Genomic DNA, 11875 nt, shown 5'->3' with positions numbered 1-11875 from the left:
CTGTCGGCATTTTTTTCCCCTTGATTTCCTTCCTGAAGTTCAGACCCATGCGATGAAGCTGTGTATTTTGTTTTTTTCCTCCATGAAGTGGCGATCAGATCACGAACAGTGCATACAGTGTTACAAGGAACAATTTACGCATCTTTGCGCACTTCGTACAAATCGGCAATATGCTTGATAATGTTTCCAAAAGGATCATCTCCATAGTGCTTATGCCACATCCATTCCTGTAGGTAGCTTTCAAAGAGATCTTTGGATGTTCCTGTACGAGGCATACTTCGTTTGACTCCCCACCATGTATTTTCAATGCGCTGGGTGTGTGCACCTGTGTCTGGGTCTACGAAGTTTAGGCTGTGGTTAACTGTGAGATGACTATAGCCCTCGTCTTTTAGGCAATCGTAAGCTTTCCACATGTTGCTCATCACGCGTGTTCCCGGCAATATGTGGGCGCGTATGATGGGTAAGAGTGTGTCTTTATCCCTTTGCGCTACCGGAACAAGAAAGCAGGCCTTGGTCTCGCGGCAGATGCCGCCAAAGACCCACTGTCCTTCAATGTAGCGACCGTGGTTGTACTTCGTTTTGCCAAACTTGGACTCGTCAATCTCCACAGTCTTACCTGGTCCGCCTATTTGCCCCGCATGATGATTCATGATTCTGTCGGCACAAACCTCTCAGCAATAGTTATACCAATCTATCACCGTTTCTGTCGACGTGGTTTCGTCATCTAGTGAGGTCTCGTGCACTGCTTGAGTAATAGTAAATTTGTGCGCCCAAGCATACGTTAGGGCTAATACTTTTTCAATGGACAACCTACTTCCAGAAAACCATGAGTTCTGGCGCATTGATGCCATGCCATTGCATTTTCTTCTTGAACACCGCCATTCGAACCTATCTCGCAATGAAGCTCATCGTGTCCACGTCAATGTATTGCTACAATTTTCCCATGGACACATAACTGATGACGCGAGCAGGTTGTGTTCCTTGCACCACTGTATGCACTGATCGTGATCCGCCAAAATTTTGCACAATTTAAAAAAGTTTAGAGTAGACATGTGAACTGTAACGTAGACGGTGAACTGTAAATGACAAGAGAGTAGAGGCAACAGGGAGAAAGAAATAAATCATCCCCTTTATATTCACCAGGGAACTAGTGATAAAAACATGCGATGCGTGTTTTCGTGCAGCGTGAAACATGCTTTAAACAGAGGAATAATTCAATTGTAATGTAAATTTTTGGCAATGTGAACGAGTGAAGTAAAATAAAAATGATTTTTCGAGTGCAAATTCTCAACTGAACCTCGTAGTGTAGTGGTGTGGAAGAGAGACTGGTAAGCGAGAGGTATGCGAAAGGTAAGTGGTTCGAGACCCGCAGGGGTACAAGGTAAAAAAAGGAAAAAAAATGTGCAAGGAGCCTGGAGAATATGGAGAAGAAGAGAGAAGAATGGAGCTAGGGGAAGAAGAGAATCAGCCAAAAAAAAAGCGCGCAAAAGCGTGCAATGAAATCCTCTTTTATTCATACAGTAAGTAGTAATTATCAATGTATATATTCAATACCCTCGGGAGTTCCTCTTGTCTTCAAAAACAATAGAGCGCATACATAATTAATAATTCTGCATGCATAATAAATGTATGGGGTTATACGGAAATCTTTCCGATCTAATAAAAGCTGGGATTAACTCAATTATCGCCCCAATTCTCCTCGTCCATTCTTTTTCGTTCAGTTGCCAATAGCTTTTGCTCAAAAATGTGCAGTTTTAGGTGGTTGTATTCCGCAAAAGAATTGTGGAAAACTTCAGCGTGATTTGAGAAACTTGCATTTTCCCCTCGAAAAATGGGCGATTGTTGAGACAGAAATCGGGTTCGTGATCGTTCACACGCACTCTCGATACGTTCATGTCAAATTACAGTGCACATGTACATGTACGCGATGAAGGCAAAGTCTGCCTGTTACAAATGTTTGCTGCATATATACATATATACTTCTCTTTTTGGATAACTGAGACAAAAAGGACTCATCTTAAGTGGTATGTTTACTAAATAGAATCAAGGAATTTGCAACCTTAGCCTAAAACACGTTTGTTATTGCTTATCTCTTTCTTTAGCTTTTCCTTCATTTAAAAATCTTGACGAGAGTGAGCTTCCAATGTCTTTTTCAATTGCAACCAATGTCTCGAATACAGACCAAATTTGTTCAACACAAACACGAACCATATATAGTTGCAAATCTGTTCACTTTCTTCCAGCCACAATCAAGGAAGATTTAATTTAATCGGAAACATTGGTCATCACAATCAAACACAACAGTACCTCTAATTTATGAGCAAATTTCATTCGAAAAAAGCTTCGTAAACTAACCACAATATAATTATCGGAGTATTAAACAGAGAAAATTTTGCACTGGTGTTTAAACGCGCAGAAATAGTGTTTAAACATGTATCCAAAGCGTTTAAATGGGTTTAAACACTTTCGTTTTAAGGTGTTTAAATGCCATTATGACAATTCACCTTTAACCACCTTTTCCAAAATAGGGTCACATATATATAACATTTTGACAGGAAACACTCAGAATCCTTTTAGTGTCTTTTTCTCTGTCTGGATTATGAACATCAGCAGTGCTAATATTGTTTTGACAATTTGGGATAATTTCATTAGTTTGCACGTCAGCACTGGATGTGTTAGAGCTTTGAACAAACTGACCCCACTCTTCATGAGCTGTGAAGTTATGCCATCTACCCATGCATTTTGCACTTTTATGCCTTCAGGTCTAAATATTTCACCAGTGTCTACAAGATATTTGGCTGCATCTAATACTTTCTTAGGTCTGACATTCTGGAACTGATGGTGATGCTTGTAACCAAGTCGCCTTTTAAGTTTTATTGGAATGGTCTGTGATTCGCGTCTTGGCCTTGGGAGACAACAAACAGTTGAATTTACATCACTTGGCACACTGACATTGTTTCCATGAATAGACAATTGATCACCCCTAGATAGTTCATGGATTTGCATAAAAGGTATACAAGGTGATATTAGTCACTCTTCTAGTGATGTGAAATTCAATACATTAGGCTTATGAATCTCATTTATTCTCAAGTTATCAGCTCTTCTGTCTCATGTATTCTCTCACGTATTTTCTTCTGTAAGCTTTACGTTTTTTACTGTTATCAACTGGTTTGTTTTCATTGGCATTTTTTTGTTTGCTGTTGTTTCTTATCTCAATTGTTCTGTTTTCTGCTATGGAAACATAATGAAATTCATCTAGGTGTCCAAATAAATGTTTAGGGCATTTGTAACATTCACTGGTTCAATAACAGTAACTGGAGAAAAATTTGGATTTGATTCAGCGATATGAATTGATAAATTAAGACAACTGGCAACAGCTTGAATTATGATAGGATCAGCCCATGTTCCTTGACATGACATTCTTTCCAAATAACCTTGCCAAGAATGCTCAGTTTTACTCGCTATAAATTGTTCAGGGTGATTTACTAAATACTGAATGCCAACACTGCGCACATAGAAATGACTATTAGTATTTTCATAGAGTTGATGTGATAAGCCCTAAAAAAGCAATCTCCTGCTCCAACATCAAGTGCAGTTCTGCCTAACTGAGACAATCTGAATTCTAATAGACAGACAGAATTTGTGGGTGATATAAAAGGTACTGATTTTCAGTACTCATTTGCAGGACCAGGATTTGACTCCACATCTTCACTCAATGATGATTCTGCTCAAAAAATGATACGTTTTCGTTTGGAGCTGCCTTAATTTTCTGAAAATATTACCTTCAGCTGTCATATCGAACAAAGGCAAGTTTTTATGCTTTGGAATCCTTGTTCGAAAAATACACAAGCTTAAACTTTGTCTAATGAAATACTTCTTTGAGAAAATCATGAATTTTGAACTTCTATATTGCTCTAAGAAATGACAATGATGGTATCCACATGACATAGGCTTCAGCTTGGATGATTTTGGGAGATTAATTTCTTTATGTATAATTTCACCAACATTTTGCTTTTTTTACCATTAGAGAGTCTGGTAACCATTTTGTAAGAAATTCTGGAGGGTTCTCTTTCACTTGTCATTCTAAACTGAGGATGGGAGACAATAGTGCTGTAGCTCTAGAATTCCGTACATTCACATTTTTATCTGCATTTCTGTACTGACAATTACTTGACAACTGAACTGGTATTTCATTTTGATTTTCAAACTGCTCGGGTATTGTAGGATTACCTTCGATAATCATTTGCTCCTGACCTTGGTGTATTTTAGGTGGCATTCAAGTAACAGATCATCTGTTTGGCATTTGTTTGTTTAATATTTTGTATTTGTGATGGTATTTGTTATTTGGCATATAATTTGTTGTATTTAGCATTTGTTTGGCAGCTGTGTTCAATCTCTATAGCTTGTCACAGCTGTGGCATTTAAGTCCCAGCGAGAGGGAAACTTGACGAAAGCTTCATCGATGTGCATTGTCATGTGAGATTTTCTGAACAGCTTCCTAGCAAATTGCAAAATATTAAAAGCGCATTTAATTAAATCATACATCCTGCGATTATTTTTAGAAAATTCAAAATGCAATACAGTAGAAGGAGGGCAGCTTACCTTTTCCCCAGACCATAAAGCATTCATTCCGAATAGTTTGTTTTGTGCATTCTAATCCTCATCGTCCAAATGTATCTTGGAGAGATTGTAACTTTTAAGACTTTAAAACCCATTTCTTTCCACTCAGCTTTCTTGAGCACATTTCCTGTTCATTTGTGAGGTCTTCAAAAGTGTATTGATCAAAGATGGAGCAAAAGGAAGGAAAACTTGCCTTGACAATTTTTGCGTTGGGCTCGACACATCTATATGTCCGTTCCAAACTTGAAATATTGTATATAGATCTCCCTCCAGGTGAGGGTACATGCAATGTAACATGGAACAAAATAATGGGGCTTACTTTCCTGTGCATGTCTAGTGCCAAATATAGAGTGGCATCAAAGTAAATAATTATGATGATGATAATAATAATAATCGTAATAGTCACAATAAAAATAATAATAATCTTCAAATCTTAATTGCTACTTCAATTCACGAGTTAAACGAGGAATGAAAAAGAAATAGAAACACAACATTACTGAGCTTCTGTATCCACCTCCATTTGGGTAACTTTTCGATTTCTGTGCTGTGAATTTTTTCCAGCAGCAATGAATCTGCGGCCAGCATTTTCCCTCCCTACTTATGAAGACATAGCACGGAATTGTAATCATTGTTTCATTAAACATAGTAGAGAGAAATAGTATATACGACTACTGTGGTGCTTGCCTTTTTACTGGAACCTTCAAGTGTCTTTAAACTTGCATTCATCACCTGTGTAAGAGACAGTCAAATATTTTAGTCACCTCAAGACCTATCAACATTGTTCGAAGACTTTGTGTCAATGGCAGTAACACTCTCAAAAGAATTTTCAATCACATTCTAACCTTGTCGTTCACCCAACCAACACGAGATTTTGGTGAGAGTGCCAGCATTTTCGCTTGTTGGGTTTTGCTCATCTTGGGCTGTATTGTTTTAATATCAGCCACAGTCAGGGCATCACTCACTAACGACTGGCAAACTGCTTGTGCCAAGTTGGTGATATCCCAAAAACGGTTAACCTAGAATAAAAAAAGCTAATATGAGTAGTAGCAGATCATAGCATTTAACTTTAAGCTGTGTTCGAGTCTATGGTGGGTAAATAAAGGATTGTATTGATGCATTATAGTGTGAAGCTTTTTCCTGATAATTATATCATACTGTATACAAGTTTTGCAACAAGTGATCATATTATCTGTTTGAACAAAGTGCACCTTTCTGCATGAACGCAATAACCTCCAGTGGTCCTCATGCTCTTTCTTTACGGTATTCGGTTTGGCAATCTCATAACGGCCAGGTCCTATCCACTTGACTTGGACGTCATGCATGAATACTAAACTTTTTTCCACCTGCTTGGCATTCTTTTTAATTTCATACGTTCCATCTCTCATTCCAGGAACCTGACCGTTAGTGTGGTTTCCTCCTCACTCCCAACTTTCCCTATGTACTTTAAATCGTGGGAGTAGCCTACCGCTACCCAGTCCTCTTTGTTTTCAGAGTGCTCCTGCAGAATAGAATGCAAGAAAGCACAATTTTTTTATGGTAGTCAGAAAATGTACATAAACCGGGTTTTTTAACAGTTTTGAATTGTTACTAGTTTCAACGTTTACAATAACTGGTTGTTTCCTGCAGTTACTGAAATAAATGAGAAATACCTCTTTTATTGGCAAACCGTTGTGTGGCTTCCATGTTCCAAATGGCTTCTCATTTTCTGTTTGAAATTTAAAATAAGATGGTGTTAAAGGAAGGAATTAAACATTTGCCGGTTTTTCTTTGTGATGTTTGACATACCTTTCAGACTATTCCCAAAGGCAGATTATTTTCCTCATCATCCTCATCTTCTCTTTGTATATCTGTATCCTAAGAGTTGAAAGAGAAATATGCATAGCAGGATCAACTCGAGTTGACACAAAAGGATAAGAACACCATGCATGATAGTTGTTTTGGAACCAATGAATAGCACATTACCATTGGAAAAGTTTCCATGTCTTTACTTTCAAGCGGCCATGAAACACCAGTGTTTTCTAGGAATTGGTTGTCCTCCTGTCCAAATGAAGAAAACATTGAATAATGAAGATTGACCTCCAAGATTCAAGTTGGGAGGAAAACTGGTGCTATTGTCAACTTCAGATATAGAGGAACACTCTCCTGCAGTAAAATAAATATCATCACCAAAATATCCAGGCTTTTTAATAATTTTCTATTTGGTGGGTTTTTAGTCAAAGTTCTTTATGCCACTGACTTTTGTCTTGCATACCTCGCAAGTACTACCAGGTGACATATAGGAAACATTCTCAATAAGGAGGCTAATGCCCTCTTTGACCTAATTCAAAATAGAAAGGGAAAAAAAGGAAACTTAATTAATATTATGAATTTTACCTACATACCAAATTGACTCAATTATTCAAGTGCAGTAACCCTAAAAGGGGTCACAATTACCTCAGCATCCCTGGAGACTGTTGTTGAATTTCCTGTTCTCTCTTTGTTTTCATTTGCTCTTCTCTTCGATACACTACATTCCTGGAAAGGTTCAAGGTAGCATGAGAGTACACAACTTGTGCTTGAGAAATGTTAACCCTTTGGTGACACCCCCTAAAAATGGCTATTTTGATATGTTTTGGTAAAAAATGACCAGCTCAGATTGTATTCAACCAATTTTGTTATGCTATATGTCCTTTTAAAGCTAAATAAATTGACATCAAGACTATGTTGTAAGTTTCTTTGAATCTCTTTTAATTAATTAATTTCGGTCCATTTATGCTATTTAAAATGTCACGCAATACACATTAGTAGAAAATTGGAAAATTAAACGAGACTTACCTGGAAGTTGAAGTTTGATTGAAATTCTACCATGGCATTTGCAGGAATGAGGTCACCTGAGATAGTAAGCATGTGATATCCGGGCTCAGTCTTGAAAGCAGTTTGGTGTGGCTTTGATGGTACAGGAAAACAGGTCACTATGAAGAGCGTAAGGGCCCATGGGATGGGTGGGATGTGACCTCCTCATTCCTGCAAATGCCACAGTAGAATTTCAATCAAACTTCAACTTCCAGGTAAGTCTCGTTTAATTTTTCAATTCTACCTCGCATTTGCATACAATCAGAGGTCACGTGAGATTTCAAAGCTCAAAGCCACAGCAAATAACAGGCATAGTAACTGTAACACCATGGCATGTACTTTAATGATACTCTCAGGTTAATTAAGGCCTGGGTCAAAAATGATTTTCGCCTCCAGTGCCCCCCCAGCAGGGTTCGCGGAATATGCGTGGACTACGCGAGTAACCATAGTTACTTGGGATCAAGATCGCGTATTTCGTGAACGGCTTCCGCCATTTTGAAGTGTCGGCTTTGCATTGGTTTTTGCCGTCTTCGCTGGTGAATCCGACAATGTAGAGGAAGACACCGAAAGAAGGTAATAACATTTTCTTTGCTATCTTCATTACGTAAAAAAAATGGCATGATATCGCTATTTTAAGGCCAAAGAGAACCGTTTTGAACCTACGAAGACTTCGAACGCACCACTCAACTTGTTCATTGACTTCATTGCAAATACAATACATGAATTTATATGACGCTCATTTCCAGAGCTCAATGGCGCTTTACAATGTTTTGTAACAAATGCATAGAAAAACGTTTCATTGTGGATGTGCCATACTATTTTGAAATTAAATTTAGCTTGATGAATCTTCGATTTATTTATTTATTACAATTTAATGGCAATTAAATCTAAGTCAAAAAGGCATACACAAACAGGCAAAGCCATAGGGATAATCTGTAAAAGAGTGGAACACTCCATACGAGACAGATCACCATGTAGCTAATCTAAATATCATGATATGTGAACTTATGGTGTTTGTCAAAATTCAGGGTTTTGAATGCTTTGGAAACAATTCCTCAAAGAAGCAGATGAATTTACTATCAAAAGTAATCCCCCAAAGCAGTTGTTAGGTGAGTTAAATTACTGACATGTAAGATGCAGATTGTTGTCTTGTCATAAATTGTCCCTTGAAAACTAAGAGAAAAAAGCTGTACTAATGTGTGTTAGTTTATACCGAGGTCACTTACTGAGTTGCTATAAATATATAATAATTTTAATTACTCACACAGAAAACCAGCCAGCCCTTGCAGATTCCAAAGGGAATCCACCAGATCAAAACCAGTTTTATTTACTGTTATTCCAATTTGTTTTCTTGAAAAGGTCCTTCCAATTATTCCACACAACTAATTTATTACAATAATGTTAAGTGTTATTTATGAGGCATTTTTGTTTTGTTTTTAAATCATGTTATATCACTGTTTTAATTGTAATCAACAGTTTGGTCTTTAAGTTCTGACCAGTAATAATTGAAAGAATCCTTGCCAATGATGTACTTGTAATAGATAAATGTGTTTATTTGAATTGTAAATATTCTACCCACTACACCAGTGGAGTTTCTCGTAATTCAAATGCATCACAAAAGTTCTGATATGTGCATGTGATTCTGACCAAAGCCTTCTCTCTTTCTTGATGAGACATGATTAATTACCAGTACTTACTGTTGTTTTCCGCCAAGTGGGGCACTTTTTTTTTGTGACAAGAGCAAACACAAACTGGTGAAAGATGTGTCATCTTCTCAGCCCTATTTATAAAGGATGTGCCATCTTAAGAGTAGGATAGGTTGCCCTTGTTACAAAGTCAGAAAGGAAATATCTATGCTTAGACTTAATTTTATTTCTTGCTTTTTTGGTGCTCTTTTAAGTCAATATTCCTGTTGGAAGGCTATGGTTTATCATTTCAAGTTTGATCTGCCAGTTGCTTGCCTAAATTCAATTTCATAGATCAATTACTGGTAGGAATTGGGAAATAAATCGGTGCATGTATGTTAACTAGCAGTCATGTAAAATTATAGCTACATGAGTATGGTATGACCTATGAAGTAATCTGTACCTGATAGACCCTAGAGCACCTTATCAGTGCATTATTAAAAATCTCCCTTTAACATTCATTTACAATTCGTAAAGAAGAAGTACAAAATTAGTTTAAACCAAGGGCACACACAAATGTGCGAAAGACATGCACATACATTTGCAGTTTTAACCTTGCAAAGCCCAAGAGAAAGACTCTTGCTGCGACATGGCTGGGGTTGCTTTACCTGATTAAAGTTTTAATTATTACTTTCTTAAGCAGAGGTTTCATTAAGATTTTGAGGTGATGGGAAATGTACAAGGAAGCAGGTGAAAAATGTTTCGATTCTGATTTATGTCAGTCACAACAGGCAGGAAAAATTATGTTCATAGCCCGTCAATTTGCCCAGTGTCAGGCCCGTGAAACCTCTGCTTAAACTTATATTATTCAGTGAGATATTATGGAAGCCAGTGTTGCCATAATGCCTGTTGTTGTTGGTCTTCTTGCAGGGCTGGCATCCAAACATTTTTGAGCCATGGAAACCAAAAGTGGAATGTTTTGCTTAACACCTACTTTGAACAGAACTGTACCAAGGGAAAAAATATCACTGGCTTTGCTACAGGGAGAACCATTAAGAACCTCGGGAGCAATATGGGGATAGCAGATGCTGTACTTTTTTGCAGGAGGAAAGGAGCTGTCACATGCTTTTCCAAAATCGATGATGTAACCATGTTTGTTACTCACAAGAACATTATTAGCCTTTAAATCACAGTGAAGAAAGCCTTTTGTGTAAATATGTGAAAGGGCTTCTGTTAAGTCATGTGAAATAATTAACCAGTCATTTGTTATCAGTGAGCTTTGCACATTCTGTAGCATTTCATTGTTTTTTTGACAGGACAATAGTTTGCTTATTGTCACAGATGTATTGTCTTCCCCTTTAAACTCCATAATTAAGGATATGGGCTGCTTTTGAAGCTGCACACCTATTATGGTTGGGATATTTTTATGTGCAAGTGCCTGCATAATGTGAGCCTCCTTCATTATCTCTGTGGTATCCTGCATCAGAGACTGTTTTTCCACAACCTTTAAATCAAATCGTGTGTACTGTCTCAGAAGGCATCGACCATAGGATCCTTCTCCCAGTATTATATTTTCTCCACTGGTTGGAAGGAGTTCAGTATGATTGATTAAGTTTACAGTGGAATATTTGGTATTTGCATCCCTCTTAAAAAGCTGGAAAATGAAGGCAAATATATTATTGAGAAATTATGCTTAAATAAATGCAAGTAAAGGTGAAGGTTGTTGATCTCTTGTCTGGCATGCAAATTACTGCAAAGTAACTAGAAACATCACTCCTCCTCCAGATGGAATAGACTTTCGCATTGCTCATGAACATTTTTCCCCTACTGACAAAGTTAACTATTTGTCTAGGTAATAAATTCAAGGTAAATTATATTGAAAGATGCTACAAAACATACTTCTGCTTAATGTTCATAAACTGCTGGTTTTATCACATCGGACCTTTATAATGAATAGGAAAATCTTCATATAAGAAACTCTGAAAATTGCTTAGGAGACTGTTCTCATTACCTTGAAACGAATATCATGTATAAATTGAATTTCAGAGTTCATGTATGAATGCCTTGTTTAGGTTGCTTGTTTTCATGTTTTTGCTAGAATTAATTCTGTCGCTTAGCCAATAGCTGTTCTTGGAAGCCTAGATAATTAATTAATTCTTACGTAAAAATAAACCTACTTTGGTTTTGTCTAGAGCTTTGGTTTTGTTTTGTTCGGCTAGTAGCTTCCATTTACCATGATATGTGCGGGCCAATTCTCTCGCTCGTGTATATGCTGCCCTTTCCTTTTGTCGAATAATTTCTTTGGTTTTCCTTTGCTTCTCCGCCCTTAAAAGCCGTTTCCTTTTGTTTCTTTTGCTCCTCATCCTCCGTTTTTCTTCAATTGTATTTTCGCGACTATGTCGTGGCATGATTTTACGAATTGGGAGCCTTTCCCGCTGAAAACCCGCAAAATTGCCGCTTATTTATTCCCATAACCGCTGTGCACAAAAGCTGATGGCAGAAAGAAAAATGAGTCCGCAGTACAAATACGCAGCGGAAGAAGCCATTCCTGGATGCGTGGTCAGGAATTGCCTAGCAACACGTATTAAATGCTACGCGCAAATTGCTGCTGAGAGAGAACATTACTCGAACAACAGCCTATAATATGTGAATCCTGTTTATTCAAGTTCCCTGTGAGTAACCACTATGAGCTGAGGTAAGGATAGTTTATACTTTTTCCACGTGTACAGGTATTATAGTTTGTTATAAGTAGCTATAAACATTGTTTTAACGTTTTAGAGTCAGTGTCGAACACAACT

At 37.5% G+C, this 11875-nt stretch overlaps 1 long non-coding RNA gene and 1 pseudogene across 1 annotated transcript; one reads left to right on the top strand and one right to left on the bottom strand.

Moving 5' to 3' along the window:
* Positions 1-81: 81 nt before the first annotated feature.
* Positions 82-1067, bottom strand: LOC149099269 (uncharacterized; annotated as a pseudogene).
* Positions 1068-7447: 6380 nt separating this feature from the next.
* LOC110065518 (uncharacterized) lies at positions 7448-10795 on the top strand. The gene is made up of 3 exons (XR_002298447.2): positions 7448-8025; positions 8481-8561; positions 10008-10795. It is a non-coding gene; the product is annotated as an uncharacterized LOC110065518 (long non-coding RNA).
* The last annotated feature ends 1080 nt before the right edge of the window (positions 10796-11875 follow it).

The sequence above is a fragment of the Orbicella faveolata genome, unplaced genomic scaffold, assembly GCF_042242905.1.
Source record: "Orbicella faveolata isolate gen_17 unplaced genomic scaffold, um_ofav_v1 contig_46, whole genome shotgun sequence".
Taxonomy (NCBI): Eukaryota; Metazoa; Cnidaria; class Anthozoa; order Scleractinia; family Merulinidae; genus Orbicella; species Orbicella faveolata.
Note: the sequence above shows the minus strand (reverse complement) of the source record. Positions and strands in the feature narration are given on the sequence as shown.